The sequence below is a fragment of the Echiichthys vipera genome (genome assembly GCF_963691815.1).
Source record: "Echiichthys vipera genome assembly, chromosome: 22".
Taxonomy (NCBI): domain Eukaryota; kingdom Metazoa; phylum Chordata; class Actinopteri; order Perciformes; family Trachinidae; genus Echiichthys; species Echiichthys vipera.
In genome coordinates, this window is record NC_139847.1 from 15,599,270 (window position 1) to 15,625,285 (window position 26,016).

A 26,016-nucleotide genomic window follows, 5' to 3' on the forward strand; every position below is an offset into this window, starting at 1 on the left:
GGCATGGGTGGGACTCTAGTGTACCACACACACTGGCCCCCCACACACAGACACACACGCACACACACAAACACACACACACACACACTTACACACAAACACACACACACACACACACAAACATAACACACAGCTTCCTCCAGCAGTTTCTCTCATAGATGTACTACTGTATATAATAAGAGTCTACGTTAAATGTATGCCTTAGCTCAATTCCCATACTTCCTTTCCCACAACAAGAGAAGCCAAGGCATTACAGTGTCCCGGGGGTCCTACGTGTGTGTGTGTGTGTGTGTGTGTGTGTGTGTGTGTGTGTGTGTGTGTGTGTATATGTGTGTGTGAGGGAAGGGACAATAAAGGAAAGAAAATTGTGAGTTGTGTTTAAGTAACAGCTCTTATGCATGGCTAGCAATTCTGAACCCGTGTGTGGAAGAAAGGCAGACGTGTGTGTGTGTGTGCGTGTGTGTGTGTGTGTGTAATTAAAGAGATTGGGGACAAGGACGGCTCAGTTCTCACACTCCAAATATACATATATATATTTAGCAGCTCTCCCATGGGTACGAGCCCTGAAATTCCTGTCATACCAGCCACACACACACTTAAAAAATAAACAGTAATACTGATGAGATCCAGACAGAGCAGCAGTACGAGAAAGAAAGTATGTGTGTGTGTATGTGTGTGTGTGTGTACTCTGCAGTCGTAGGAGACTGTCCTTGGTACAGATGGTACTTCTCAGCCTCTGATACGTAGGATTGTGTGTGGGACTACGTGTGTGTGTGTGTGTGTGTGTGTGTGTGTGTACATGTGGCATACAGTGAGTCAGCCTTTTGGGTACACTGAGAGACCGACAGACACGATAATAATCACCTCCACGCACAAACTCACATAGAGATACCACGAGGAGACAGGGAGCCACACAGGCAGTCAGACGGACAGACGGGCTTAGCACACCCACATACAGTATAGCAGCAGTGTTGCTGGTCGAATGGAGCGCTGATAATTAGGGCCCTCATTCAAGGGGAGAAGGGCCAATAGGGAGGCCGGCTTTCCCTCTAGCTCCTCAAACAACCGGCTAATCCCAACTGTAGCTCTATGATAAGCTAAGCACTCCAGTCCTGCTTAATATACCCACTATCCTAAGTTATACATAGGGAAAAGTAAACTCCACTTAGCGGAGCTTAAAAAGCTCAGATAGCTAATAAAGAAATACATCACATTTTCAGAAGGTTGTCTAGCATCACCCAGGGTTTCCCCCAACAACAAGTCAATGGGATTTTGGATTATTGCAGAAAATAAGATGCGTGGCAAACAAAGGTTTATGATGCTTTACATGTTTTTGTACAAATCAACACCACTGTTGTGATATTTGAAATCGTAAATGCAATCGCAAATGATTAGGCCTGTACGGTGAGATGACATAAGCAGAAAACATTCAGCAGCATGAACATGAGCTTGTAGCAGCTCTGAAGCTAAAATAACTTTACTATTTTGATCTACATAGCAGTAAGTCGTAGTTCTACTACTGTATCCATCACTACTGTATGGATTACTGTAACTACTAGTTGTTGTGGAGAGTAGTATCCCAGTAAATTAACTGTGTCACTTCCACTGCACTGGCTGTTTTGAGCTTTGTGTATCATCGACAGATGTGCATTTTCAAAAGTAAAACCTGTATTAATGAAGTTTTACTCTTAAAATGTAAGAATATCCAGGCCATAATGTAATTAGTTGTAACTAGTGATTATTTTCATCACTGATCGACCCGTCGATTATTTATCTATTAAGTGATTGGTCTATGTAAAGTCAGAAAAAAGTGAAATATAGCCAAAATGTCTTAAAGCCCAAACAGGCTTATTTAAACTGCTTACTTTGTTTGGCCAAAAGTCCATAACCCGGAGGAAAATAGTTTCCAGTCATGAAAGACTAAGAAAAACTGAAATTATTCACATTTGAGAGGCTTGGACAAGGATTTTGCTCTTATTATTTACTTAAAAATGATCTTTAACTGATTATCAAATGTGTCTAAAGCTCCAATTATACTAAACAGTAACAGCTATGTAGATATGTACCTGGTGTTCTGCTTGAACACTGGCTGATAACAGAATGACCAAGTTATTGACATTTTCACTCTTATTGGAAGAGTTGAACATCAGAAGTCATAAAGTACACAACTCTTTGAGGACTTACACAACGTGTGTGTGTGTGTGTGTGTGTGCATGTGTGTGTGTGTGTGAGCAGCACACCCTGATTTCACAACTCACTACCTTCTTAACTAATGAATGGTGTGTGGGTTATATAGTCTCTGTGTTTTACTCCTACTCCTTTGTTACTCACTCTCTTTTGACACATCTCGCCCTGTTGTCCTACCTGTAACCTCCACACTGTACAATGGAGCTTGTGTGTGAGTGTGTGTTCATACATGTATGTGCTTATTAATGCACATTGGTCTTTCCTGTCATTAAATATTGATGTATAAATGCAGACGGGTGAACAAAATGAATGGAAACCACATAAAACAAAGTGCTTGGAAGTGCCTGAATCAGTTTTATAAAAACATACAATTAACACTGCTGTGTGTATATATGTGTCGGCAGTGTTGTGTGTTTGTGGATGAAAGACAGTAAGATAGAAAGTAGAGTGTGTAAACTGTTTGCCTTACCTGGTGATCATGGGTAATGTAGTATGTCTCTCTCAGCAGGCTACCATGACACCTCTCACCTCCTGAAACCACAACATGGAAGAACAAAGGTCAGTCTAGAGGTGGAACAGTGTGAGCAGCAGGGAGGAGCTGGACACAACAATTGGATTGTTACTACACTCAGATCCCATTTGCACAGGTACACATTCACCCAGGTTCAACCACAGCCTGATCTGCCGCCCGACTGCAGCGGTTTGGGTCAAGGGCCATGCTCAAGGGCACCTCAGTGGTGGCAATGAGGGAAGGGCAAGTGGCCAAGTGAAAAATAAGGGTGATTTATACAAAGACTCCAAAGTCTGATTGGAGAAATTACGAGATTCAGGATCTTCTGTCTGTGAGGACCATCAGAGAAAATCAACATTGTTGTTTATGACCACATTATGATGTGGTCACACATGCGCTACATGTGTGAAAGGGAAACTCTGGACACACCTGATTCTCCCGACATTGTCCGGAGTTCATATGTGAACGGGGCTTAACCTTTAGGCCACCACAAATCTAAATTGCAATCTGTAAATCTGTGGTTTGAAATGGCTCTGCAGTGGTGATTGTTTGGGACGATGGAGCGTTTCTATTTTCACCTTTTGTCAAAACTAGGTCAAACATGCCTGTGACATTCCAGTAGGAGCTGGAGCAGTGGTCAGCAATTCACCAGCACCTGTCAATAGTTAAAAGCTCAACACCTTGTTCTGCCTGCACCGAACAACCACAGCTCTTTTTTTATTACATTCGCTTGTTGCATCATGCATGCGTGATGTGTGATGTTTGCTGTTATGCGGTCATGATGTTGTCGATATGTAATTCGGTGTGGTTTATGACACCACAGTGTGTGTGTGTGTGTGTGTGTGTGTCAGCCAAAATGCATGTCAGCCTGGACCAGCGCTGTGGCCATCTGTGTGTGTTCCTTATGTGCCGCCTGTTCAGTGATTCACAGTGTCAGTGCTGGGCCACATGACTGAGAACAGGTGGCACTCTGGTGCACTTCCCCACCCCCAACACACACATGTAAAAACACACACACCTCCGCTTGCACCCTGAGAACACACAGTACCTGCCATGGTGCTCAAACACTTGAAGCGGACATGGTTACACACAAATGCACCACACACACACACACACACACACACACACACACACACACACACACACACACACACACACACACACACACACACACACACACACACACACACACACACACACACACACACACACACACACACACACACACACACACACACACACACACACACACACACACACACAGAGTCAGAGAAAAAGAGACACACACTCACTTTCTTTCTCTCTTATCAACTCAGAATGTGCGCTTTAAACAAATGGTTGTGGCTGACACTTGTCACAACCTAAATGTCACCACCTCTCTCCTCCTCACACTTAACGTCCTTTCTCCTACAGGGCTGCAACATAAAACACACCCACGTACGACCGTTTCCGTATTTTTCTTTATTGAGCGTGTACACATAAAACCAGCATTATACATAGCTTGAGGCAGCTTGTGTGCATGAGTGTGTGTGTGTGTGAGACAGTTGTGTCAATACGAGGCAGATATAGCCGGATCAGCCTGGTGGTTAAGGCCCCAAACCTTTGAACTCAAGGTCAAAGGTCATACCCCCTAAAGGGCCACAGCTGGCCGCACTGTAAAGGTGGACTGGCTGTGTGTGTAGCTGGGTAAAGGGGAATGTGGGTGAGCAGGGCCACCTTAAAAGAAGGCATACCAAAGAGAGCAAGTGTATATGTCGGCGGCTGACAAGGGTAGAATATAGTCTTTCATGACACATCGAATAACTGTCCCAAGCTTTGACATAATCATTTGACCTTGATCGATATCAGGTCTGTGGGGAGAGACAGATGGGGGAGGGTTGTGAGAAAGATAAAGAGACAGAGAGAGAGAGAGAGACCTTGACAGAGGGGAGGAGGAAGACGTGTCAAGGCATAAGGGAAATACAAATTTACAGAAAAAGGGAATGAAATACAGTTATAAGTTATAATTGCATTGAAAAAGACTACATAAGAGCAAACATGAGAGAGATAATGAAATGCTGAGCGAGAGACAGAAAGACGGAAAGATAATGAAAGCGATGTTTATCTTTTGCCTGGAAAGGTTTACCAGTGGGAGCATACCCCTTTGACATTAACCGACACAGGGAGAGAAGCAGAGGGGTGGAGCAACACAGACTGAGAGGTGGAGAGCTGAGAGGGATGGGAGGAGGATGGAGTAACGGCCTTGAGCCAGACAAAAGATGAAAAAGGAGGAAAAACCCAGGTAGGTTGAGAGAGATAAGGAGAGAGTGAAAACAGAGCAGGGCTGGTGTTTGACAGAGACAGGTGGGGAAAAGGGAGAATTTATTGCTAATAGTGCGCAGAGTTGTCTAAACTTGGTGCTGAAAGATGAAATATGGATCCAGGAAGTGCAGTTTGAGTAGCAGATGAAGATAAATAGCTTGGACGCTCGACAGTCACAAGTGTCACAGTAAAAATATGCAGCTCAGAGTAAAAGGCCGCTTTGCACAAAGATGATTGGTCGACGCAGTGAGTTGCTGGATGACGGAGCATTGCGTTACAGCAAATGTTGAGCCAGGTTCAACTATTTTAATGTTACGCTTACCTTTGTCGCAATATGGCCTAAAGGCAGAAACCTGGTCCACGCATGTGCAGTACGTAAACGCAGACACTCTGAAACAAACAAGATTGATTTCAGGCCTCTTCGCATTCTTAAATGTGTCACCTGAAAATCTTAACGCAACGCAAGAGCAAGCTGAAGTCGGAGCATTTGTGTTCACTTCCGCTCCAAATGACCACGGCTGACCAGTTTGACAAAGCTCAGTGAAGAGTCAATTCAATTCAATTCAATTTTATTTATAGTGCCAAATCATAACAAAAGTTATCTCAGGACACTATACAGAGTAGGCATAGACCCAACAATTCCCCCGTAGAGTAAACAATAAAACAAGGGGGAGATTGAAGTGGGGCATGCATCAAAGGTCTGGCTAGGGATTGTGTGGTATACACTGTGACCATTGGCTACCATGATATACTCTAACACATGTGCTGGATAAATGAACCACAAAAAGGAGGTCAACTGGCGTATAGACAAAAACGCCGCAAGAAAACACACATATACACACACACGCGCACACACACACACACACACACACACACACACACACACACACACACACACACACACACACACACACACACACACACACACACACACACACACACACACACAGTCCTTCGTGTTATTCAGCAAACACCATCTTTTCTTAGAAAGTCTCTAAAACATTACCCCGGTCAAAAGTGCTATTGTCTAAGAACAACAGACCTAAAGACGACACACCCAGGTTTTCCACCCCCAACACACACACATACATACTGTACAAACAAGCACAAACTCATGAACATATGCTGAACACACCTCCCCATGCTTTAAAGTGCAATTAAGCACACACACTCCTTTTCCAACTGATCGAAAAGCTCAATCCGACACCTGCCTTCCTTTTTAAAAGGAGCCCTCTTACTTCTCTGCTGCGTGCTGCACATACTGACCTAGTGTACAGTAAAATCAGCTTAAAGCATTCAACTAATTGCAAACACACTCACACACATCTCAGCGTGTGTGAGCCTGCATGGCGTGAGTAGAATAGCCATGCTTTGGCTGTTCCAGCCCTTAGTCACTAGTGATTCAGAAGGTCTCTTCAAGTTAGGACAGCACGCTTCATACCTGTCACACACACACACACACACACACACACATGCACATGCACACGCACGCACACACACACACACACGCACACACACAGTGTGCCTGTGTGTCTCTCTGTTCCATGGTCGTTCATCTGGTTTGCTGTTGTGTGTTTAAAGGCGGTCACTCAAAACAGGTTAAATTCTAGAATGAAGCTTTTGCTTGGGGGTGGATACTACAAATTGATCAGCAAGCACACATCAAGGAGCAAGGACTCTTCAAATCTCCATGGAATGCCGTCACACCGCATCTTGAGCTTGTGATTGCGATCAGGATGTAGGTAGATAAGGATGTTGTTGATGATTGAACCTCTGTGGTATAACAGATTCCATGAATTGCATGGAAACTGTTCAGACTGGATGTCATTCATGTGTTTCCGTGTTTTCATCCGCTCTGCATTTCTCTATAGGCATTAAGACTTAACTGTTTTTGCATTTTCTGCCAGATCTGTTGCTATTTAAACAGCCGCATGGCCAATATGTCAAATGCCACGCCACTCAGGCCCAATCAACTGGGATTAGTGGAGAACATATTATTTTTGTGTGCATGCATAAGAGAGGCATCTGTCTGTCTGTTTTCCGTCTCATTTGCCCGTAAACATGCATGTGTTTTTGGGCCAGCGCTGGCAGAGCAACAGACAGTGAGGAGGAGTGTCAGGTTGACTGTGGTCGGGGCTCTTTGGTTCAGTGAACTCCTGCCACATGGCTTCAGTAAAAAGGTCATGGTCAAAACCACGCCTGGCTCACAAACTGTCACACCCACTCCAACTCTAACAAACATACACACACACACACACACACACACACTCACACACACACTAACTCACTCATGCGACAAACGGATAGATAGACAAGACAGACAGGTTGACTTCCTCTTTAAGGACAAGCAGGCAAATGACACCCACTTAAAGAGGAGGAGGGTGACAGACAGACTCACAGACACCACGCGCACACCAAAAACTGTCTGAAAACCCAGCAGCACTGAGCCCACGACCAGACGACTAGGAAGACAGAGAGACAGACAGAGGAGGAGACAAGAATGAACAGTTGGTAATAAATCGTGTCTAGACAGACGCTAATGAAAGCAGCCCGGCCGTGGCTGCTGCCAAAATCAAGACCTGTGAACAGTATGATTATGTGTGTGTGCCAGAGAGTTTGTGTGTTTGAAAGATGTTTGTGGAAGGCACGTGTGCATGAGCTTTTGATGAATATAACCTTTTAAACACTTGTCATGTGCTGTTTTCTACCCTCGCTGTCCTCTCTCTCTCTTTCTCTCTCTCTCTTTCTCTCACACACACACAAACCACAGCAGCAGAGCAGAGCGCGTCCCCCACAGCTGTAGGCAGCATTCAGAGCCACAGCAGTCGACGCCGGCACAGTCGACGCCGGCACAGTCTCGTGACGTTCATCCTCCAAAATTAAACATGGCTTTGCCCTTAAACACTGAGCCTCTGACTCGTCAACTCCATCCCTAAAAACAGCATCTGACGTACCTGACTGCTGAAACAAAAACAGCCCCGGCCAAGCATGAAGAACACAGCGGTGGGATACTTGAATACTTCCTCCTCTGGTGCCACCATCAGGCTAAGGTTTCCGTTTGTACAGAAAAATGGTAAAAACTGTGGAGTGCGGAGGTTTTACAGAATAAATCATGACAGCAGTCTGGAATGAAATTTGCTGACCACATTCATGCTTCAAAGAGTGTAAACCCTTTGGGGGAACTTTGATTTGACTGCTGCCAAAAATGCACATCTGGCTGTACAGATTATATGTATCGTCTTTAGCGGACTACACAACGGTGGAATCAATGGTTCAAATTAGCAAAGTGGAGTTTTAATGCCAAGCAAACATTAAGAGAGGCCAACGTTGCTGATCACTCAAGCTTGAGACATGTACGTTAACTCTGTAGCGCAACATCCTCATCAGCAACACAACTGGAGTCTCTGTAAGATTGTGTATATGCAGACACGCTGCTGGTAGCTCAAAAACAACAACAGCATTAGAATGAAGAAGATGAGCAGGCAGCAAGCGTGCCTAAACTCGCTTCACGCGCACGAACGCTCACAGTCTGAGAAGTGTGGCCTGAGGCATCCCCTTCATACAAACTAAACTAAACACATTTGGAAAAGAAGAAAAGAGAGTGCTTTTGTTGAGGGTAAGTGGTGGGATGCACTTCCCTCACCCTTTAAGAAATGGGCGCGTGTGTCGTTTTGTGCGTGTTATGTAGAGGGAATTAGAGGAGTTTATGAGGAAGGTGTGTTTAAGGCTGTAGCCCTGGATGCACTGCTACTGTGCGCTCTGCTGAGTGAGTGTGTTGAGTGTGCGTGTGTAAGACAAAGTTGGAGAGTGGTCAGACAAGCCCTGCCAAGCCCACATACCAGAGCAGAGGTGTTAAACTGTACTATCCAGTTGCACAATGCCATTTAAGTTAACCGTCACATACCAAAAAGGCTGACTCAGGTCTTTATAATAACACCACTGTGTGTGTTCGCTTCAAACTACAATGATTTCATACCTAATAAATATAAATATGGAGGATTTCTAATTTGCAACCAGCCACAACGGGTGAGTTTAACAATGTTCTGTTTAAGAGTGAGAAACTGCATGTGAAAGAGCAGCAGTGTGTTTGTATAGGTTACAGTGTTTGTATGTATGTCGTGTGTGTGTGTGTGTGTGTGTGTGTGTGTGTGTGTGTGTGTGTGTGTTGCTTGAGCTGCATCTTATGCATCTGTTCACAAAGGCTTCTTTATTTGCTGTGGCACACGTGATCCCCACATGGCGGCTCATACCATCTTCACAGGACCACACACACACACACATGCACAAAGACTCAAGCACACGGACACACACTCTCTGGTATATGTACTTGCACATTATGACAAGCACTCAATCACTTTCACCAGCAAGGAAGCATACAATCCCATAATGTATACATACCAACCCCTCCTCCTCCTCTTCCTCCTCCTCTATGTCTGTAGGGTAAGTCTCTTACTATAGGCTGCCTTCTCAAAGGCAAAGTATCTGGGCATTTAAAGGGGAAGGAGGTCGTCTGGCTGCCCTCCAGACGCTGTGACCCTACACTTCCTGGCCTGGTTAGGCGCCAGAAAAGACACACACACACGAACAAGCACGCACACACGCACAAACACACACACACACCTACAATCACAAAACAGACCTCAACACACAGATAAATAGTATAGATTACAAAGATATTACACACAATGGTGTGTGTGTGTGTGTGTGTGTGTGTGTGTTTATGTGTATATACTGTATGTGGGTGCGGAGCCCCTCCCAGCCTTACCTGTCACTGTTGAGTGAATATCTATCAAGGTGTATATGCATAACAAAGAAACTCCAGCCAAGCGAGGACACAGAAAGCAGAACGTGGAGAAGCTGGGCAGAAATTTGCTTCATACTGTGGACGAGAAACGTTTCACATCCTCTATCTCCACACAACTAACCAAGAGAACATATGAGGTAGATAATATTAATAATAATAATAATCTAACCTGGTTTTAGAATAATCCGGGGATGGAAAGAAATGTAACCACACATTCAATCACATTGGACGTCTCAGTGGAAACAAAAAAATTGATTCTAACGGTCTGCGCTCCTTACTGTTGACTCATTGTAATACTGTAATATCACTCTGCTGCTGCACTTGGAATAAATCAGCTAAATGCCTGAAATAAAAATGAAAAATTAAAGTGTGGGGGACGGGGGACGCTGGGAGTGGTATCATTTTTTCAATGTCCAGCTCTCTCTTATAAAATTGTGACTTGACATCAACACAAGAACTCTGATGTCAGCGGAAGAGTTGTTGTTGTGTGTGTGGGTTTGTGTGTGTGTGTTTGTGTGTGTGTGTGTGTGTGTGCTTGTTCGTGAGTGCGTGCCATGATCGTAATGTTCCTCCGGTGTTGATACATTTGATACCAGCATGAAAAATGGATGGCCAATATGAGCGCTGTCATGTCAAATATAAATAACCAAAGACACCTATAAATATTGTAATGGTGAGTGTAGAGTTACGTGTGTGTGTGTACGTGTGTTTGTGTGTGTTATGAATATAGTCTGTATATAACGTGCAGTTGGAAGGATTTGAGCGCCTTTAAATGGGGGCTGGATTTCTACCATTCGCAAATCTGTCAGCGTCGCTATGGAAATACTCTGCCAATCTGTTGTCATCAATCCTTTAATCCTCTTCCATAGGAATTCAAACATACACACACACACACACACACACACACACACACACACCCCTAGTCTATGCTAATGCTACATTTGATCCTTCTACATCTTCTGCTGCGTCTTTATTCGAGGTGTGTGCAGTTTTCATGTCCTTGTCCTTGTATTTGAAGTGTGTGTGCATAACCATGTGTCCAAGACACCCACTGTGTGTGTATGTGTGTGTGTGTAAATGTGTGTCCTTGACCAGCTGCACAGGGCAGAGGAAATGAGGCGGAACTCAATCTGGCCCACACCTGTCTGTCTCTCTCTGTGGAGGGAGGTGCCTAGGGCCTCACACACACACACACACACACACACACACACACACACACACACACACACACACACACACACACACACACACACACACACACACACACACACACACACACACACACACACACACACACACACACACACACACACACACACACACACACACACACACACACACACACACACACACACACACACACACACACACAGCTTCATAAGTGCGCTGTTCACATTCAGATAGCAGATAGATTATTCATGCAGCAGCCAGCTAAGGAGCTTGGATGTATTAATGTATGCGCCGAGACAGTTTTGTGTTTATGTACGCTGCATGAGAGAGAGGAAAGGCAAAGAAAGAAAGAGATAGAGAGACAGAGAGAGAGGGAGAGAGAGAAATGGTGTATATCTGTGTTTGTGCTGCATGATAGGCTGAGAGAGAGGGAGAGATATTTAAAGAGTGACACACATTAAGTATAGAGAAAGACGATGACAGAGACAGGCGAAAGGGGCGTGCTCCTTTAGCAGACAGTAGCAAGGGATGGGGTGGAGGGAGGGAGGGAGGATGAAGAGATCAGGGATGAAAGTGTGAGCACAAGGACAGGGAGGGAGGGAGAGAGAGAGAGAGAGAGAGAGAGAGAGAGAGAGAGAGAGAGAGAGAGAGAGAGAGAGAGAGAGAGAGAGAGAGAGAGAGAGAGAGAGAGACTGCGCTGGTATGGGAGGGTGGGGGGTTACTCCGGGACGCCAGAACCCAGTGACATGACACAGATGCACTGTGCTACTGTGCAGAGAGCAGAGGGGAGGGAGGGTAAAGAGCGACAGAGGAGGAGAAGAGGGAGAAGAAGAACAAGAAGAAGAAGAGGGGGATGGGTGTGTGAGAGCTCACTGCCTCTCTGCTCTGTTTCCACACTATTCTGTGGAGAAGACAACAGGAAGCTCAGTGTGGAGATGAAAATGTGTCTCTTCATGTTATAAGAGCTGCATGCAGCACCAATTTACAATTATAGAACATCATTAGAATTATGGTGCACCTCTCCCCGCTGGTACACTTCTGTTAAATAAACTGATCACCTACGAGGCAGTTTAAAAGATTGAAGCCAAAATGATACTTTCAGCATCTGCAAAGGTCTTTAAGGGAGCTGCCTGGAGTACATTTTTGTAACCTGCTACACACGTAGAACCCGTAGAACATGTCATCAATGTCGACGCTCATGTAAAGGCTTTTGGAGACAGGGTCCCTCAGCTCTGAGACTTCCCACATCCACACTACTACGTCTTCAGTCTAAAACTGCATCTCTAAACATAAACGATCTCTGTCCACAACAGCTCCATATCAGGTATGATTTACCCCCATATTAATACGCCTGAAATCGCATATCATGTAACCATTCAAGTACACTGGGCATACCAAGTGAATAGAAAAACAGCTACTGTTGGTCTGATTATTACTGTGTTTTTTAATTTTTTTAATATCTCTTTCATCTTTCTCTCATTCTCCTTACACTGCAGGTGCAGCCTTTACATGAATCTGCTGGCAGTTCAGTCTTGTGCTATGTTCAGGGTGTTTTGGAAATGTTACTTGGTCTATTTCCTAGTAAAATTGCTTTTGCGACTGTGACACTGGTGCTTATTCACACATGAGACTGACATGTTTAAATTCCAGCAGATTAAAAGTGAAGGGGCTGAAAGAGGCAAAAGGAAAAATAGCTTGTTTATCCTCTTCTGTAGGACTTCAATAAACAGAGAAACACCAGGGACCAGAGACTGAAGAAACTACATTTATCTACGTCTTTAAGGCAGAAAGCAACAGGGTGCATAAGAAATGTATTCTTACTGAGAGTAATATAAATGGTGTGATATAGGGCTGCTAGATTATGACAAAAATCATTATTACGATTACGATTATTATGGTCGTTTATGGTATTATTATAATGTTTTTAACAGTAGATCCATCTTCAACCACTTGTCCCTATCGGCTGGATCCCAGCTGACATGGGGCATGAGGCGGGGTCCACCCTGGACAGGATGCCAGTCTATCACAGGGCACATAGAGACAAACAGAGACAGACAACCATTCACACCTACGGGCAATTTAGAGTCATCAATGAACCTAACACCTGCACTTCTTTGGACTGTGGGAGGAAACCGGAGAACCTGGAGAAAACCCACACAGACACGGGGAGAACATGCAAACTCCCCACAGAAGGGCCCCAGCCCAGATTTGAACCAGAAACCCTCTTGCTATGAGGCGACAGTGCTAACCACCATGAACAGTGGAATTTTAAGTAAGATAAATGAAAAAATGAAGCATAAATGATCATATATTATAACATTTAAATGATAATATAAAAATGATTCACAAATATACGGTATGAATATATAACATCACTTATGTTAACATTAGTTCCATTCCACAACCTACTGAAAACTACAATTAGACATACATTCAATATCAAAATATAAACATATATAAGATATATAAACATATTTGGGCATTTCGGGGGAAGGGAAAGAGCATCGCTGTAAAGGTAATAGGTGTGCTGATTTATAACACAAGGACGGAACGAGACCATATTGCTAAACAGAATTTGGCACATTTGTATTTTATCTCGATTATCTTATTTTACCATGAGTTTTCTTTCTTTTGCCTGGGTGGGGATTGTGTTGCTGGGTGTCCTCTGATGTGGTTTTGTGCTGTTAAAAATTTGCAATTCAATAAACTTTAAGTCATAAAAAAAGCAAATGCTACACACAACAATTTTAATGTGAAACAGATGCAGATGCACACACTGTAGCATAGAAAACCATATATGGCTTCTTGTCTGCTCGATAACACAAGCACGCACACACACGCACACACACACACACACACACACACACACACACACACGCACACACACGCCCAATCTCATTTCCAAGTCACATGCAGAGGACCTTACAGCGGAAGAATGTGTTCCCACCCACACACACAATCACTTGCATTTCGTTTCACTACAGAATGCCAAACATTAGCATACATATATGCAAGCAGGCGCACTATCAGTCTGCCAGCATATAACAGCCCTCCATCCATCCATCCATGCATCCTTCCCTTTACCCTCACCCTCATTCATCTCATCCCCTGCTTCCCTCCATCCCTCCCTTCACACCTGCCAGGCCTACAGCAAGGTCACACACCTCAATTACCCTGCGCACACACAGACGCACACATGTACAAAGAGCGAGAGAGGGAGTGTGATAGGGAGGGAAGATAAGAAAGGAGGGGGTGAGAGCAGATTTCACGCTACCCTGAGCACTGGCTAGCATGCACTAGTGTTTCTGACATTTTATTTATGATGTGCAATGTTCACTACCTGCCCTCTCCTCGCTGCTTTATCTCCCTCTTTGTGTCTCTGGTTCAGAAGCATTACTCTTTGATAAATACCTTTATCGGCCAACCACATGAATTGTAACAAATTATGGTATGTGCACATATTCTGTGTAACAAAAAAACAAGAACACAAGGGTGCAGCTTTTCCCCTCGCTGATTTACACAACAGCATGATTACAAAATCGGAGCGGTAGCAATGACTTACTATTTCAAGAGACTGCTTTTTCATTAGAGCTAATACGTCTTTTCAGATTGCTATATCCGCAAAGAAATGCCATCAAGTTATTTATCACAACCGCCTGCAGCAACGTAACATGAGCAGACGGCTAAGAGACTCAATAATCAGCTGAACATCCCTAATAGTCTGGATATGAGGCGGCAACATTGACACTAATGTGCCTTACAAATAACACATCATGAATCCCAATGGGCTAATAGCCATATTAATGTACTAGCAGCGAATGTGATCCTCCTATTAGGGCTTTCTTATATTTGCCGGCAGACTGCTGTTCACCCATGCAGCCACGGGAGGCAACCAGCTGTGTTTACACTGGCTAATACACCGGCCATATGGCAACAGAGTACAGGACACACACACACACACACACACACACACACACACACACACACACACACACACACACACACACACACACACACACACACACACACACACACACACACACACACACACACACACACACACACACACACACACACACACACACACACACTGCTCCTGGAAACTGCAAACACACTGCACAGACAGCACCGGTTTGATTGCAAACTTTGAATAAGAGACTCAAAGGAGTTGAACCTAAAATGAGAAGAGAGAAGGAAGATTTCTGAGAGAATATTTTGCAGCAGTGGGAAGACCTGTAACACTCATTAGAACCACAACGCCGCTCCGATATATCAAAACCACCTACACGTCTCGGCCTATGGTCATCAACTGATGAGTGTAGGAGTTTTTAATTTATAGGCCGCCTATAACGGCTTCTCAACTCCCAAAGCCACTTCAACGCATGCACTCAGGGTTTTTTTTATGGCTCATTAATATACTTAGGGTCATACTTTTCATGTTTCTGCTGAACAGATACAGAAAGAAGAAGACTGAATAAGCTGCGTTCACCAACTAACAGAGAAGGGGTCGAGTTCATGCGCTGTGAAGCTCGTAATTCTATACATCAGTGATAGAAATCCTGTGGGAGAGAGTCAGCCTGTCTCATGACCTCGTCCATCACCCGGCCCCACCCAACACACACACACATCATACACACACACACATCGTATCAGTGCAGTACAGTATAGGCAGCTTCCAATAGAGCGACATCTAACACTAGTCAAACAAAGGAAACAGAGGAAATCAATTACAACACCACTGACCCCCCACCATACACACACACACACACACACACACACATACACATACGTCTACTCCTCCCTTCTCTGATCTTTGCAATCAAAGCCATATGATCACAGTATGTGTGTGTGTGTGTGTGTGTGTGTGTGAGAGGGAGATAAAGAGAGAAAGAGAGAGAGTGATAGAGAGAGAAACAGATGCAAAGAGTTGTGGTTTTGGACAGATGTATTTCTAGGTTTTGACTGACACAGTTTTAAAGTTTATGGTCAGGAGGAAGAAAGGGGGACAGGATAAGGGAAAGAGGGATAAAAGACAGGAAAAGAGGGAGACAGAAAGAAGAGAAGGCTGTGAATGGATAGGGGGAAATATAGGAGAGAAGGAAGGAGAGGCAGGGTGCAGACAGACAGAGGAGGGATGGAGGGCTCAACTCCTCGAGACGGATCATGTTACCGGTCTGGGGGCAACCAAACACACGCACACGCACACGCACACGCACACGCACACGCACACACACAAAGGTCACAGTGCACCCGCTGCCCTCCAGACACGCTCATGCAGAGACGCAGATATCCTCGTAAATGCTCCAAGACAGACGCAGCTTTGATTTCTCACACTCTGTTTTGTCCAAACACCAAATGCACACCTGCCATTTCTACACATGCATGACTGACACATCTGCACTCATTAAATAATGCCTACACACACACACACACACACACACACACACACACACACACACACACACACACACACACACACACACACACACACACACACACACACACACACACACACACACACACACACACACACACACACACACACACACACACACACAGACACATACACACATCTATGAATCTGCTAGAAAACAAAAAGAAAGCAGCATTACATGAATAAATCCTTTTTTTAGATTCAACTGGATCTAACCAAGACACTGTCTCCAGTGTGGCTCAGCTGTGACTCGTGTACTGAGAAGAGGTGGAGATACACATGAGCACAATTATCACAGAAGTTACACAAGTGAGAGGGGTCAGGGTTCAGTGTGAAACTGGGTTAAAGAGACAGGTGATGTAACACGCAAGAGGAGCAGGAAAAAGAGAAGAGGGAAGGTGAGAAGAAGAGAGGAGGTGGCAGGTTGGGTAGAAAAGACAGGGGAGAGTAAGAGAGGAAGGAGGACGCAGAAATGAAAGAGGAAGATTAGAAGTAGGAGGAGAAGACACTTCTAACCGAATAATCTACAAAGCAAAACTTCCTCCTCCTAGTCGATCACTTCATAACAGCTGTCACCGTCCGCACACACGCACACACGCACACACGCACACACACACACACATACACACACACAGCCATCTTCTTTTTATTAACCCTCCACCTCCTTTGAAACATAATCAGGTTAAAGCATTACTATAAGTCAATCAGCTGGGTCGATTGAGGTTACTGTGGGGTCACTCTCATGTCATAGCCTGTGTGTTTGTGTGTGTGTGTGTGCGTGTGTGTGTGTGTGTGTGTGACTTGTTGTTTTGCATATGTCGGTAATGAACATGCACCTATGTGTACGGCTGATTGAAGTCAACGTTGAGTCAGTTTTAGTCGAATAAGAATTTCTTTCAAGGACAGCACACACAGCTCTATTCAACGTGCTGAATCGGCTGAAAAACAGCCCGACTAGGGAGACGGTCGCTCACTGTCAGTCGGACATCGGCTTGGGGTGTACCTGCTTTAAAAGGTGCCATGGTCTGCTATTTTCTGAAAGTGATTGAATCCAGGGCTGCACATATGAGGTCATGTGTTCCAATTTTCATTCAAGCAAGATTCTTTTTTTTTTTTTTTTCTGGCCATTGAGCTCTTTAGCAGAAATGTTCCTAATTGTTGGTATGACTGTTCACTTGTTTCATTTGTCGTTTCCTGTTTGTCTACTGGTTTCCCTTTTTGAATGACGAATACAAACTAAAACCGCCTGCAGGTATGGAGCGTAACTTCCTCTCACGCAGGCGCACAACGTATGTGCTAGTTGGAGGGCCGGCTGTAGTCGTTGCGATGTGTTCGAGTGCAGAGACACAGGCAGCGTTTTCCAACACAACAGTCGACCTTCAGGTTCTTTGAAGTCGGCATGGTGACAGCTTGTCACTGGGGCAACACGCTCTAAGGTACAGCTGTTGTACCCTTGACGGAAACATATGCACATTTTTGGCCCTCAATAAGGTACATATAGTTACCTTGAGGTCCAATAATTAGCTCTAGGGGGTACATTAGTGTAGATTGTACCTTGGGGGACAAAAATGGTGTCCTTCTTCACTCCTATATCTGCCGCAAGTTAGAACACTATGCTTAAGTCTTGCATCGTAAACAGCAGAAGCCAAACATACCTGCGACAGAGGTTGTGAAAGAGACCCACCTCTGTTTTAAACACAAACACTATCTACACACTCAAGTGCAAAAAAGTAACCTGCGAGATCCCAACTTAGTACACGCACACTCGGCTTTAAAACTTAGATACGGATGCAAGTATAAAAACTTCACATGCACAAACAATGAGCAGCTGGGGCCACATGATGAGAAACACCGCAAATAAACACATCCAAGAGAAAACCAAATGGAGAAAAGCAAAAGAGCGGAAAGCTTCAAAGAGCCTGCACATTTGTTATGTGCACAATTACAGAGTGCAGTAAAAACACAGGGCATGGGCCGATTGTCATGTGCTTAAGCTTGTTTCTGCAAATGTGTGTTTGTGTGCGCTTATAATTTACATTCTACTTTTTGTTGTTCACATTTGAGGCGTTTAGCTGCTGCTCTACTTCATTCATTATCGAGGGAATAAAGAGGGGAGGAGCAAGGACAGACTGTCTAGTAAAGGTAATGCACATTCAAATGCCTTCAATTCTGAAACTCAACACTCGTTCTAGTGTCTAACGCACTTCAATATTTCTCTTTCTTCGACTTCTCTCTGTGAGCTATAATAAATCCTTCATTACGGAGCGAGCACACTTTAACAATCTACAACCTTCACACACGTTATGCAAGAGAACCTTTGCCAAGGAGCGCTAAAAACCAGCCATGCAAGGACTCGTGCACATCACACACACACACACACACACACACCTGTGTCAGCCAGTCACAAGCTCCTTGTTACAGAGTCCGACACAAGAGACCCATATAACAGTCACACAATCTGTGTGCGTTTAGGTGCATGTGTGTGTGTGTGTCATGGATTTCCACCAGCCTGCCAATCCCCTGTAGTAGTGACTCCTGACAGACAACTGGAAGCCATTACCTTAAATCAACAAACCTCAGCTCGTCTCCATCACACAAAGACGCCGTGTGCACACTCAGCATACTACTTCTGCCAATGACCCTGTGTGTGTGTGTGTGTGTGTGTATTTTTCTTTCTCTCTCCCTCTTAAAGATATCTCCTAATCTGCAGTCCTTTTCTCTTGTGCATCTTCTTAGAGCAGCTCCAGGAAGTGAGGCTGCAGCACATGGCTCTGACCCTTCACCAGCCTCTCCGTCTGCCTTTCATCACGTCTCTGTCTTTGTCTTACTCTCTGTTAATCATATACAGCTACCTACACAGGCTAGTTTCTATGATGGATATTAGCTTCAAGGCCAAAGCTAATCTAGCTGAACCCTTTGACCCCGCATAATAGAATTAACCACCTAAGCCTTATCCCTCTGTGCCTTAACGAACTGTGCTTATGAATATGAAACTAGTGGAGTCCTAGATAACGCCTCAGAACATTAAGCCACAGAATAAAACGCAGCTACTGTGCTGTCTGTACATTGGCATAAATTCTAGGCAAGTATGCTCTGAACAGCTGAATGTTGTGAGCATTCGCACCAATGTATATACAGTATTTCATACACCACATTGCACCTCGGAAATCTTTTAGTGATAAAACAAGGCCAGCTGGTACCACCCACTGCATATACGCCAACCCCAACTATTTGTTTCAAACACACTGATACCTTTTAAATGTGAATATATATCCATCGGTATTTTTGCTCTCTGGTGCCACACTCGACTTTTAACCGGTTTGCTAAGGTTTATACATTTTCTGATTAACACCTATCTGCGTGATGCTGCAGAGGGAGTGCTGCGTAGAGTAGTGGGCTTTGTCGGAACTAGCATCACCTTCAAGGAGGAAAAATAATAAACATATAAACATAAAATCAATGACCTCTTACTTGTCAACTTGTTGCCAAGTTAAGAAGATATACAGTATACGCATAATGTCATAGTGCCCTGTTTATACCACTCTGACAGTCAGAGTTACAAACACACATTTATTTACATTACTAATTATTCCTTAAACACAAGCTGTTATTAGCTCCAGCCCCTCTCTCCGCAGACACAACCCAGCCACGGCGCCATCCAGCCTCCCCTCACCTCTCTCCTGCCTGTCTGCTCCTCTCCTCTCCTTCTACCCCCCCTGTTTTAAACACAAGGCGACCCACCCCTCCCCCTCTCCTCTCCTCTTTTCTCTCTTCTTTCTGTCTCCCTTTTTCTTCTCCAGGCAGCACACTCAATCACCCTCACCCTCCTCCTCCTCCTCCTCCTCCTCCCCCCTGCCATCTCAGCCTCCATTCCAATGAATGCACAATCTCCCCCCTTCAGCCGTGGGGGAGAGTGTGTGTGTGAGTTTGGGGGGGGGGGGGCTGCCCCGGGGCTGAGGAGGGGTAGAGAGGAGAGCAGCACACATGCACACTCAAATTCAATCACAACCCCCCAACCTCCCCTCTATGTGTGTTTGTGTGTACGTGCACATCTGCAGAGGAACACAGGAGCATGGTGGGTGACAGACCAAGGAGGGTGTTGGGGGGGTTGGGTGGCGTCCTAATGGCTCTCAGTGCAGGAAATGGCTTATTGCTACACAGACAGCTCCAGAATCAACTGTTATCATGGGCCAAATCCCCATATTTTATCTGCATCAGCAAAGCGCACACACAAACACACACACACACACACACACACACACACACACACACACACACACACACACACACACACACACACACACACACACACACACACACACACACACACACACACACACACACACACACACACACCTCCAAACCCCCTCCCCCCAACTAATGACGATGCAAAACTGTAGCCAAAATGAAAATCTGTCCCGTCACATTTTAGACACTATCATATGTTACTGTCCGTCAAGCTAAAAACATCTACATCGTGGTTTTCTATGTTGTTTTGTACTCTTTACTGAGAAGAAAGAAAGAGAAAACACCCATTATCAAGATTAACTTTATGTTTTAGTACTTATAGACATATATACAGTATATTAATGTATTCATATGCCCCACATGGGATGCAGCAATATATATTAAATGTTTGGCATGACAGAAATAAAAATATAAATCTTTGCAGCTCTAAAAAACTATATACTATTAATCAAATTCTAATATACCATATAATGTTCTAGTCTGTCATATGTTGTTCAACTTATCAAACAACTTCTCATTACAGAATATGATTCTCCCTTCTATTACACAATAAAAGTCCTTTCAGAATCGGTTATGTTCAACCACTTAATATGTCCATTTGCCTGTCTGTTCGCTGTACCGTACACAAGTTGCTCTATTTGATCAAACAAACAGAACTCTATTGAAAAGTAATCCATCCTAGTATTATCCACTCTGCCGTACCATAATGCAATATGTCATGCCTTATCATATCCATCTGTAATACACCACTCTGTGTATTCAGTATTTGAACCAGCAGCCCGGTAAACAGATGAGCGCAGCATTAGCGCTGGCTGTGCCCTGTATACAGTATATCCTAATCGGGCAAGGCTATGTGAGGTAGTGAGAGAGCAGCGATGATGTATTCCAGCCCACAGCAGGCGACCCTGGCTGAACTGCGCCTGGAACGCCATTGGATATTGGATAATCGCAGTTGGACAGGAAGTGGTGGAGGAATAAAAAAAAAGAAAGAGAAGAAAAAAGGAACGAGAAATGTCAGAGAACAGAGGATGCTCTACTTCCGCTAGTAATGAACTAATGAAAAGACAGAAAGGAGGAAATTCCCTGAGGGAGGGCAGGAAGGGTGGGGGCGACAAATGGAATAGTAACAGGGATTTTGCCTTGTGTGTGGAAGTGTGTGTTTGTGTGTGCGCATGTGCGGGCCGGGCGCTCACGTGAGCGTGTGGTGGAGTACTGTAGGGATCAGTTTACAGTAGTACGTGTGAGATGTCTTTCTAGTGAGGCTTTTATTCGAGGAATATCTGTACTGGCTTAAACACGGGGGCATGGATTTAATTAGGACACACACACACACACACACACACACACACACACACACACACACACACACACACACACACACACACACACACACACACACACACACACACACACACACACACACACACACACACACACACACACACACACACACACACACACACACACACACACACACACACACCAATATTAGCTCCAGGCAGACGCCAGCACAAGTGTTGTATTTCTCACACCTAGGGAGGAGCATGCACACACACGCACACACACACACATTTACAAAACGGGTGCTGACCGCAGACCAGACTACTGACAAGACCCCCAGACCACAACACACTGGACGGGAACAACACACAATTTGTAGTGCTGAGCTGTGTGTGTTTAACTATGTGTAAGAAGCTAATGGGAGCCGGCATCTGTGTGTGTGTGTGTGTGTGTGTGTGTGTGTGTGTGTGTGCAGAAGAGAAAGGCATTCACTGATTAATGCTTAGGCAGCAAAGTCACAAGACCCGTGTTCAATGCGTTCACCTGTCTACTTTACGATAGAGAGATAAAGAGAGGAGAGATACTGGTGGAAAAATGAAAATGGGAGAGAGAAAGGGGGAGAGGAGGAGGAAAAAAAGGGACCTTTTGTGCAAACTGGCATTTAAATCAGCGAGGAGCGAGGATGAAAGAGAGAAAAGACATGGTAGAAGAGGGTGATGGAGTGGAAAGGGTGTGAAAAAGGAGACAAAGAGATAGAGAAGTAGAAATGAACTACTTTTGTGTTTTGTTTTCCGCGCCGGTGAGCCAGCTGGCTGCGGAGCCGTCAGGGGTATTTAAATGGCCCCGGCTCTGACATGAACCACTGGTTTTTAAACTAACATGATGGGACCTTCCTTTTGTTTCCCAGTAAATGACAGTACCCTTCATTTCGGAACACTTTCCTTTCATGTAAAGCCCTCGCAGACACTGTATAATGTCTGATCCACCTTCAGTACACAACCAACCAGGACAGGACCCATCTTTGACCAAAAAGGGGCTCTGTGGTCCAGTGCTTGTCTATTTTGGGGCATCTTTCACATGCAAAAGTTTGGGAAGCCCCGTGACATAAACATTCAAGCCCTTCCACAAAGACACACACACACAGACACATACACACAGCCCCAGCTGGAGCACACAAGCTCCCTTTGTGCTGCATTCCTCACGCCTTTTAGCCTTAGCTCCAGCTCCAGCCTTTAGCTTAGCTCCTCTCCATCTGCACACACATACACACACACACACACACACACACAGCAACTTTCTCCTGCTTTTGTCTGCAGAGCGGTAGCGGTGAAACAGCTGAGAGCTTGTGGATAGGAAGCTTGTCTTACCGTGGCTGGGCTCAGGTTGAACTCAGAGGGAGACGCAAAGGGTCGGTTCGGTGGAGTAAAATCCCAAAGAGGTTTGTTAGTTAAAGGGTCAGCCAGCTCAGCAGATTCCCACTACCTTTCCTTTCCTTTCCTTTCCTTTCCTCTCCTGCTGCCTGCCTGCTCTCCCAGCTTTGTGTGTGCCTTGTATTTTCCCTTTAAATTGCACAGGCTGCCTCCCCCACCTCCTCAGCGCACACACACATATACGCACAGAGCCAGCTCACAAAACACACACTGCTCCCGAATATGACACTGTTGTCAAAAGCATGCAGAGCTGTTGTTGTTGTTGGTATACATATTTTTTCTTATTCTACAGTCTGCAAGGGGGGGAAAAAAACATGAAAAAAATAGACCAAAATAGAAATCCTTTGTCTTTCTTCTCCTCTCCCTCTCTAGAAAATAAAAGTGACTCTCGTTTTAGATCCTCTTCTTCTCCTGTCTGTGTTTCTCTTCCTCACCCTCTCTCTCTCTATCTCTCTATATTCTGTCTCGCTTTTTTTCCCACTCAGTAGTCAAACAAAGAAAGGAAAGGAACAGAGCGAGCGCACACACGCGCACAAACACACACACAGACATACACAACACACATTCGCTTGCTGCTGCTTTCTTTGCTCACATACACATGCACAGGCTCGGAGCCCAACCCCCCAGCCTGCCTCCCTCTGATTTTTTTTTTTTTCACTCCCTGCCTTTCTCTAAACAGCACCTCCCCCCTTTCCACCCCCCATCCCTCCCTCAGCCTGATCTGGCCTCGTTCTCATTCGTCTACCACCCCTCCCTCTCTCCTCCCTCCCTCTCTCTCTCTCTCTTCATCCTTCCCCTCCCTACCTCTGTGTCAAACAGATGGGATTGGAGAGCAGAAGGAGCCTCTGTGTTCACTCTCTACCTCGATTTCTCTTCTTCATTAGCGTGATGTAAACCTGATGGAGATGTGCTTTGACCTGCAGCACACACGCTGAAGATTAAAAAAAACCTAAACTAAACGAATCAATACGGATGCAGATAACCTTCTATCTGGGTTATAAAACTACATCGCGTGTGAATTTACTGCACCTACATCTTCGTACCAACAGATGTGTGAAGCCAGCGATAAGAATAAAAACCAGCTAACATGTGGCTTGATGAGAACAATGGCTTCCTGGTTCAGAATCCAGATCTGATACACCAAGACCACCGGAAGACTTGGTGTATCAGATCTGGACTCCGAACTCTTTCCTGCGTGTACTGACTTCTGTCAACATACGTTTAGTGGTTTGATTGGATTTGCTCCATCTAATTTCTGTTTCTAATTTGATGGATTAGATTAGATGATTGCTTAACTGCCTTTTCCTCTTTGTAAACTACGTTTGTTTTTCTCAATTATGAACCTTAAAATATCATTCCAGTTCATCACAACTCAGGTCTTTTTTCATACTTTTGTTCATCAATTATCGCTGATAAAGGGATGGGAATGGGCGAGAATCCTCGAGCAGTCAGACGATCAGACGGGTTGTAACCATGCCAACAGTTTAGCCAGATTATCAAAAGCACTAAGGTAAAACCACATGTGAGCGCACTCTAAATGTCAGTAATAACCGGATGTACACTGCTGGGATGAAGCCTGCCATCGGTCGCCTGTTTCAATTGGCATTCTCCTCCCCTACCTATATCTCTTTTGCAAGGACACTGCCGCTTCATCTGACAGCGTGCTCACACTGTCCTCCCGGACCACGACCCGGGCTTTAGGGTACTTGTCCCCCCTCCCTCTCCCCCCCGCGCCCCAGCCCCGTTTGTACTCACACTGCCAGGGCCGGCCAATGCTTCTTGCTGTCCATACGCCATCACGCCGTAACACATCACACGCATTGATCGCGTGTGTGTGGCTTTGTTTACAAATCTTTCCGTAGACCTCTGAGTTTTTGTGCGTCTTGTCGTCTGTTTTTGAATATTTTCATCCGACCAAATCTGCAGTAAACACTCCACCTCCGCATCACACCAACGTGAACCTTTCACCACCATTGTTGTTGTTGTTAAATGTCCGCGCGTGGTCCGTCCTTCTATTTACATGTCCGAACAGGCGGACATAACGCTACTGCCGTAGGGCTCGTGCTCGTACACGTGTGCACGCTCGTGCTCGTACATGTGCAAACGGCTCCGCTAAAGCCCACCTCTTTCAAGCGGGCCGTGGACGGTCCGCTGGCCGCAGTTGAGCGCGGAGCGGGTGCACTCACATGGCTTAAAGGTACTAGGCTTTAGCTGAAAAACCGGTTTTGGCCGCGGCCAAAAGGACAGTGTGAGCACGCTGTGAGGCTCAGGGCACACTCACACTGTCCATTTGTAACGTGGCCCGTGCTTTAGGGTAATTGTCACCCCCTCCCCCTTCCCCCGCGGCCCAGGCCTGTTTGTACTCACATTAGTTGAAATGATCTGGGTTGCGGCTCCAATGTGTCTCGCCTTTACGTCATCACCCCTCCAAGATTTAGTTTTGCCAGACTGTTTGTGAACGTTTCATCTGACCAAATCTGCAGTAAAAACTCCACCTCCGCATCAAACCACCGCAAACCATTCGGCGGCATCTTTTTAAATGTCCATTGCGGATAACAGACACATACTGTATAAACAGACATCAGGGCCTCCGACAATGCTCATGCTCGTGCCCGTACATGTGTATCCATGCCTTTCAAAAGCCCACCTC

At 45.1% G+C, this 26,016-nt stretch overlaps 1 protein-coding gene across 2 annotated transcripts in view; it reads right to left on the bottom strand.

Moving 5' to 3' along the window:
- kdm6ba (lysine (K)-specific demethylase 6B, a) overlaps positions 1-26,016 on the bottom strand; it is a 107,875-nt gene that overhangs the window by 27,715 nt on the left and 54,144 nt on the right. The window contains exons 1-2 of one of the 2 annotated variants that reach the window (XM_083936975.1): positions 23,304-23,653; positions 2,657-2,718 (exon numbers count right to left, since the gene is read on the bottom strand). The gene's annotated coding sequence lies outside the window, so the exon portion shown is untranslated. Of the gene's footprint in view, positions 1-2,656; positions 2,719-23,303; positions 23,654-26,016 lie in introns of those variants that run through there. The other variant, XM_083936976.1, reaches the window with a different exon arrangement.